Here is an 8,211-nt window from a genome sequence, read left to right as displayed (position 1 = left end):
AAATTTAGGAAATAATTTATTTATAATAAATGAAAATTAATCGTACGTATAGTTAGCAAAAATATGTAACATTTCTCGGTTTTTTTATTGCAAAAGAAAAGGAACAATTTGGGATAGTTTAGGAAAACAGTCTCATAATTTGGAAAATAATAATTATTATATAAATAATAATTATTACATAAATTTAATAAAAATAAAAATTAATCACTATTGTGCGGTATCATTTTCTATATTATCGACTGTGTACTTACATCTTATTTTGACGAATTATAATTTACACAAAAATCCAGGTACTCCTGTTACTTCCAATTATAGCAAATCAAAAATAGTTAGTCAATATAAGCAAAAATTAATACTTTTGCTCGTATTGAACTTATTTTTCATAAAATTAATCTATTTTCAAATTTAAGATTATAATTTGGAAAAATAATAGATAAACTTATTAACCTAACCTAACATTGTCATAAATAAAATAATATTTAATTAAAATAATTATTTTTACTGACTTTATTTTTCATTTTATATAATTGTAAATAACGTTGTAAATAACAATTCAAAAAGTCTTCCTGAAGAATCATTATCTCCCCATGTATCTGCTAAGAACAATTATTAAATCTATTAAATAAATTTACAATGATAATAATTACAATAATAGAAAATCTAGTACTAAAAATTAGACATTATATTTTATAGAAATTTTAAAAAGAGAGAGAATGATATTTATTAATAATAAATTAGAGAAGAAGAAGAGAAGGGAATCAGTGATATGAATATGAATGATAGAATGATGTGACATTCAGGTTTTGTTGAGATGAAGGAGATTCCTGAAGTTGATCTGATAACTAGCAAAAGAGAAAAATCCATAAGAACTTCAACAGAAATCTGGAGCTAAAATTATTCATTTTATAATTCTTGGATAAATAACTTTAATCAATATAAAAATAGTACTAGAATTTTTTATGTAGTAGTTTTTATCTTTTTTGAAATACATAATGTGTTAATTATAATATTACAGATTATATAAATAAATTATACATTAATATAAAAAAGCTGTTTTCTACGGAATCTTATTTTTTATTTCAGAACCAGATTCGGTTATAATTTTACATTAAATATGTTTAGTCAAACTAAAAATACTATAATTAATTAAGATGTAAATAAATAATACATAGTGCTTGCCATTTCAAAAAGTATCCATACAAGTAAAATAATTCATACAAGTTTGGGAAGCTCTGTTTTAGAACAATATAGTGCACAAACACATACTCGCACGCACGCACGCACAGAGTTGTAATTCAATTATAATTTAAAACGTTAGCTTGCACTACATTTATAAATATTTATATAAAGCAGCCTTTTAAAATGCACTAATCCAGTGTAGTACGAGTGATTGAATTCATCATTAGAAAACTTTCTAAGATTATTCTGGATATATATCAGAAATATTAGGTGTACAACTTTGCTTTCGCCGTTTTTTTTCCAAAATTCGAGGCTTTATTGTAAAAAACTGATTATACATTTATGATTCAAAGTATTGTCCATCGCTGGCCACTACTTTCTCCCATCTTTCGGGTAGCGTACGAATCCCGCGTCGAAAAAACTGGTCATCTTTTGAGGCTATCCACGAATTGATCCAATTTTTGTTTCGATCAATGGCACACGGCCTGGCTGATCAGCACTTCCGGTCAGCCAGGCTGTGTGCCATTGATCGAAACAAGTGATAGTCAGAGGGAGCAACGTCTGAAGAATACGGCGGGTGGGGTAGGTCTTCCCATTTCAACGTTTCGAAGTATGTCTTGACTACTTTCGCAACATGGGGTCGAGCATTGTCATGCTGCAAAATCACTTTATCGTGTCTCTCGTTGTATTGCGGCTGTTTGTCTTTCAATGCTCGGCTCAAACGCATCAATTGCGTTCGATACCGATCGCCTGTGATTGTTTCAGTCGGTTTTAACAGTTCATAATACACTACGCCGAGCTGGTCCCACCAAATACAAAGCATGACCTTGGACATCAAAATCACCGTTCTTGAAACGTTGAAACCACTCACGACACGTTCTTTCACTAATAGCGGCCTCACCATAAGTATTTGAGAGCATTCGATGAGCCTCAGCCGCAGATTTCTTCATATTGAAGCAAAAAATTAAAACCTCCCGCAAATGACGAGAATTTGGCTCGTAAACTGACATTTTCAATCGAGAATAACTTTATGATGCAGACACAAATCGACTAATGTTTCTATGGGGTTATGTTGACAGATGCCCAAGTATATTGTATGACGTCTATGATCTATTTATTTCGACCACCACTTACCGCTAAAGCCATCTATAAGAAAACGGCGGAAGCAAAGTTGTACACTTAATAATACGCCCTCGAATTGATATATATGTGGATCGTGAAGGCGCGAGATATGAATAATGCAACTTAAATCTGATATTACGAAAGGAAAACATATAAGAAATCAAAATATGTAAAGCATTAATTAATTCAAACGATTAATTTCAATACTCCCACCGCTTACGTACATATTATATAAAAGAAATACAATCGCAATCTACAAATTTAAAGCTGTATTTCGATTCATGACTCCCATTTCGTATCTAAAATATTTGAACCAATCTCGTTAGACCTTTTGTGAAAATATCGGCTAATTGGTTCTGGCTTGATATGAATTTAATATCTATTTCGCGATCTGTGAACTTTTCTCGGATGAAATGGTAACGCACATCGATGTGCTTTGTGCGACTATGGAATTCAGAGTTTTTGATCGCGCTCTCGTTGTCATAATCGTTATTGCTTCTTCGCACTGATATCTAAGATCGATCAAGATTTTCTAAATCAGATTGCCTCTTTCGTCGCTAGACTTGCCGCAATACTCGGCTTCGGTCATACTCAAGTCACGGTCTCTTGTCTTTTTGAGTTCTATGTAACTGAATCATGCATTAGCTTGAAAATGTAGCTACTTGTCGAAAGGTGTATCGATATTTGCTGCATAGTCAGAGTCGCTACCATATATCCCTCTAATTTGGGGATAGAACTGTTGCTTCTATATGTAATTCCATAATTTAAGTTTCTTTTAGGTATTTGAAAATTCGTTTCACTGCATTCCATTGAGATATATCGTAATTATTCAAATAACGATTCCGATTGCGTAAGAGATATCTTGAGATGGTCTTGTTATAATCGCTAGAAATAGGAGAGTCCCCTACAGCCTCACGGTATACCATATATTTACAAGCTATGTTCTCAGCATCGGCTGACCGTAACTTTATATGAGAGTTCGACGAAAATTGATACAGGATTTGCATTAGATATCCTGAAGTGTGCCAATAGCCAATCGTATATTTTGTTTTTGATGAATAAAGATAACATTATTCGATCGATCGCGTTCTACTTCTATACCAACATATATGTTTCCATCTCCTTTGATCATCTCGAAAGTCGCATTCAAGGTAGAGAAAATTTTATTCAGCGTGTCTTATGATAGTGCTATGATTAGTCCATCATCGACATAGAGAGCGAGATACATCTTCTCGCCTTCAAACTGATCGAGGTAGACACAATGATCTTGCTTTGCTGGAAATTAAACCTTTGTAAAAATTTGTGAAATTGTTTATTCCAACCTTGCCGCCTGTTTAAGACTATACAATGCTTTGTTTAATTTACAGACCATTCTGTCATTTCCGGTATCAATGTTCTCCAGTAATTGCATATATATATATCTCTTCGCTTAGAGTTCCATTAATAAACGCGGTTTTGATATCGAATTGGCTTAACTTTAGATTCTCGTTCGCGGCGATCGCCAAAAGGATGTGTATTGAATCGTAGCGAATCACGGGGGAAAAAGTCTCGGTATAATCGAAACCAACTTTCGTGAAAAACCTTTTGCTCATAAGCGCGCCTTGAAGCGGATGTTGCTTCCTGTTGGATTTTCTTTAATTTTAAAAACCCACTTATATCAGATTATATTACGATTATTAGGTGATTGAACCAAAGTCCAAGTGTTATTCTTCGCGTGAGCCTCATCAAGCTCCTCATTGATTGCTGATTTTTACTGATCTGCGTTTTCGTCCATAATTGCTTCGGTAAAGTCGGTCGTTGGTTCATCGAATGTCGCAACGCTCGTAACGATTCGGCGTTTTTAATAGTTCTCGGTTAAATTATACGCGACTTGTCCTACGTGCTCTGAATTCTTTGTTTCGTCAGTTTGTTCAAGAGATTGATTTTGCTTTGAGAGATTTAAAACTATTTTCGTCGGTAACTATCAAGTCTGGCGATACATTATTAGATACTCTGTCCAGTTTGTCGGATATTTTTTAATTACAACGTCTCTTGCCACTGTTATTTTATTTGTGGATGGATCGAAGAGCAACCTACAATTTGTAGATTCGCCATGATATCCCATCAAAATTAATTTTCTAGATTTGGGATCTTTTTTCGCTATTCCTTAGGCACGTGCACAAATGCATCACTGCCAAATTTACGTATGTGCGACAAGTCAAGCTTCCTGCCGTGCCATAGTTCGAAGGGAGTGACGTTACGCGATCGGGAAGAAATGCATCGATTCAATATATATGGTTGTGTTCACAGCTTCGGCCCATAGATAGTAGGTAAATTTTTTGCAAGTAGCCTGGTATGAGCACTCAACTATTGCTCTCATTTCTCTCTCTGAGCGACCGTTCTGCTCATGTGTGTACGGTGATCTCAAGGACGATTCCACGAAGAGTAAAATAATTTGTCATGTTTTTATTACAAAATTCCGTGCCGTTGTCGGCTCTAATATTTTTATACGCGTCCCGAATTTGTTCAAAACTAATTGTTCGAAATTTTTTTTTTTTTTTAAATTTGTTTATGACGCTCTTATATTTCAAGAAATAAGTATGACGAAAGCTTGACTTGTCGTCCTTAAAAAGTAAGAAATATCTAAAGCCTCCGATTGACGTCTCGGACATCGGGCCGCAAATCGATATGAATAAATTCGCTGACCTTTACTTTACGAATTTTCTCCTTAAGTTTGAACGACATATGATGTTGCTTACCATATTAGCAACTATCACAAAAGAATTTGTCATTATTAGATAGTGAAATTCCGCTTACAATATTATTGTTTATCATATCACGAAGAGATTGACAATTTATATGGCCTAAGTGCTCGTGCCATGTTTCTTACACTATCGACTACGGCTACGTTTATTTCATTTACAACAACTTTAATTAATAGCCGAAACAAGTACTTTGTTTGATTCCATAGATCATTGTGGAAGCACGCGATAAATTTTTTTACATTGTTCGATTCGAATTTTAGAACATAATCTTTTGATGTACATACATCGATTAAAAAATTTTTACGTAGTGATAGTATATATAAAACGTCGTCGAGCCTACCATCTAGCCGTTGACGAACATTTTAATATTTGTTATACCACGGCCTCTCAATTCGCAAGTCGAATTATCACCGAGACTTACCGATTCGCGATAACCTTCGTCTAATTTACAAAACCCGGTGGAAACATATGTGCTGTGAGGCACCGCTATCGAGGATTCATACCTGATTCGGATCATCCTGCATTACGCGTGATACAAATTCTGAATTTGATATCATGAAAGCACCGCAGTCCGTCGTGTCGGCCTTCGTCGAGTCGGAGGTTTTCTTCTTATTCCGGGTGTCGTCACGTTTCTTGTAGCAGCGATAGTAGCTTTTCGATATGACTTTTCTTGTAACAGTAGCGGCAAAACATTTCCTTTCTGTCGTGTCCGGCGTGCTTTCCTTATTACGCTTCCTTCTTTGAGTTGTTACGTTTCGAGCCATCTTTTTTTTGAATTTTAACTGCGGCCAATGTGTTTATTGCTTCTTCAAAATTGGCCAATCGGTCTTCTTCGATGCCATTCGATCAAGGTTGTCTCAAGTACGATTTCGCTTACTCTGTCCTAGGCGATGATGAGCGAATTGAATCTCTGCGATAGGGTGCCGAAGATCATTATCATAACCTCAGATAGCTCTTCGCCGACGTCTTTTAACTGCCTGACCATATTCTCGATTTTGGTGACATGTTGTGTCACTGAATCGAAACCATCTTATATTCGTGGAATTTTGTCATAAGAGTAAGCTTATTGGCAGCACTTTTCTGTTCGTGGATGGAGATCAGCTTTCCCACATCTCTGCCACAGTTTCGCATGTTACTATAAATATTCGAGTTGCGAATATTCCACTGCTGACGATAGGATACACATAGCCTTGGCATTTCTAATATTCCACGTTGCATAGTCAGCCGTTGTTAGCTCTGGTTTCGGGAGCGTTGCGTTTGTCACGTTCATCAGGCCACTTATCATTAGAATGGTTTTTATCTGGAATTTCTATAATTGGAAATTTGTGTCGTCGAACTTTGTCACATTCTTGAGGTCGATTATTTCCAACATCGTGATGTATGCCTTTGTACGAAAGAACGTGTAGAGTATTCACGAAAAAGTTAAACTTCTGTGCACAAGATGTAGAGAGAGAGATTCTCCACCACGTGTGTGGCGTTGCGAGGTGAAAAAAATGTGGCGTGTCGCTGCCTTGACTCTCGAAGAGGGTTAACTCAATGATCAAATTTTCATGAGCACTTTCTTTCCGCGATCGCAAATCGCAAATTTGCTTGGGCCCATAATCTGTTGAGAGATTAGGAATATGGATGCAAGCAATAATGACGACACTTCTTTATATGGATCGCTTTTATTAAAAAAAAACGCACGTAGTTGCTACATTTGCTTAATGGCGAGTCATTCATAAGAAGAACGAAGTGACACTCAGTGGTGATACGGTGTTGGCGAATAAAAAAGATAACACGTCCTCGTATGAATCGGTATACATGTGGATCGTGAAGGCGCGAGATATGAATAATGCAATTTAAATCTAAATGATATTACAAAAGAAAAACATATAAAAAACCAAAATATGTAAAGCATTAATTAATTCTAACGATTAATTTCAACAATTTCATAATTATACATATATAATTGTACATATTTATGAATATTTATGTATGTTTATGTATGTTTATACATATTTATACACATTCATGCATAAAAAATTTTTTATATCAAATTTCCACCCGAGTGCTACCTAGGTATCACTCCATTTTTGTTATTTATGAATGTTAAACAAGAATGACATAACATCTGGAACACCCGAAGAACACCCGAAGAACAAGTAGGAATCCGAACACACCTCAGTGTATTAATTAACTATGCGTTTGTAGGACAGTTTTCTCTGTTTAAACTAATAACACTAAATGTGAGTATTCGCATATTCGCCATTTTTACTCCTTTCCTCCTTGCTTTGTTGCCACTCCGCCGCTAAGCTGAGAAGGTCGGTTGTTATAGGTTATAGCTTCTAAGTTGTTAAAAATCATGTAGCTTCGTATTTATGTATTTCAGCACTTCGAAATTTTACCCTAAGACTAATGCCCGTATTCATAGTCTTCATTCAGGCCTTATTATATTTAAGGCTTCCTTAAATTTATCTTCAGATACTCTACGAATTATTTTGGCTACTGATCATCTAAAGATAAATTTAAAGAAGCCTTAAGTACAAGATCTGACTATGAATACGGGCGTAAAAGATGAAAAGAAGGATCCCAATCAGAAATAATTTCTCGAAAAGACGTCGTTTTGAAAATAAAAGTTGAAAGTTTTCGAAATTTCTATTGATTTCGATGGATTTTTGGCTCCAATTTCGATTAATTTTCGAATTGAAAATAAAATCTTGAATTAAGCTAGTTAGTATAAAAATATACTACTAGTGTCACTAATGCAATAAGTAAATTCGACAATAGTGTCACTAATAGTGTAATAGTGGAGAAAATTTCATTGAAATTTTATTGTGAAAATAAATATTATTGATTAGTATCATATAATATTTCAGAGGATACACAACAAAATTATAATAAAAAAAAATTTATTTTATAAACTTCGAGAACTAATTTTATGATGCACTCATGCGCAGTTACCCATCCGAATTCGAACCTCCACTTACCATGTTTCATTTCTGTACGGGAATTGCTCCTTCGAAGAATCATGAATACTTATACGCTAATGAATGTATAGTTGTAACATATTCAAAGATGTTGTGAAAGAGATGAAACACATAAAAAAAATATAATTAATGTTAATATACAAATGATGACATCTATGATAATAATTTGTTTTTATATAATACTATAAAATAACGAA

Source organism: Atta colombica, unplaced genomic scaffold, assembly GCF_001594045.1.
Source record: "Atta colombica isolate Treedump-2 unplaced genomic scaffold, Acol1.0 scaffold221, whole genome shotgun sequence".
Taxonomy (NCBI): Eukaryota; Metazoa; Arthropoda; class Insecta; order Hymenoptera; family Formicidae; genus Atta; species Atta colombica.
Note: the sequence above shows the minus strand (reverse complement) of the source record.